Source organism: Triticum aestivum, chromosome 7B (assembly GCF_018294505.1).
Source record: "Triticum aestivum cultivar Chinese Spring chromosome 7B, IWGSC CS RefSeq v2.1, whole genome shotgun sequence".
NCBI lineage: Eukaryota > Viridiplantae > Streptophyta > Magnoliopsida > Poales > Poaceae > Triticum > Triticum aestivum.
Window position 1 is genome coordinate 682,101,564 of NC_057813.1, and position 637 is coordinate 682,102,200.

Below are 637 nucleotides of genomic sequence, written 5' to 3' on the forward strand. Positions count from 1 at the left end.
GGGGCAGGGAGGCGGCGGCGGTGCAGCTCGGCGTGGCTGCGGTCCAGCTGCCCTGCGGCGGCGGCCGGCGGCTGGCGTGGTGTCGGCGCCGCTCCTTGGCGGCGGGGTGGCGTGGTGGTGCTGGGTGGCCATCGTCGCGACCCCGGCCCAGATCTGGGCCCGGCGGGCCCCATCTGGGTCCTAGCGGGCCGGCTCCCCGGCGTGGCTTCGTCGTCGTCTGTGTGGTGAGGAGGAGGAGCGGCTTGGATGGGGGGCGGCGATGCCGATGGCATGCCGGCTGCAGCGCGATGGCGGGAGCTGTCCGGGAATGGAGTTCCCGGTCGGGCCTGTGAGCACTCGGGCCTGGTAAGCTCCTGCTTGTGTGTCCGGTGGGCTACCATTGTTGATGGTGGAGGTTGTGCCCTCCCGCGTGCCGACGGTGCCGCGGCCCCAAGTCCCGGCTCCTATCCCTTGTCGTGCAGACCTCACCTCGTGGTGCCGTGGTGAGACGGCGTGGAGGCTTCTTAACCATGGTGGCGCAAGTTGGTGGTCGGTTTGGTGGCAGGCTCTGGAGCATCCGAGGTGAAGGTTGGGATCGGGGGAAACCTCTGTCGGCCTGTCCGACACCGACGCGGCGACGCCGGTGAGTGTCGCCGGA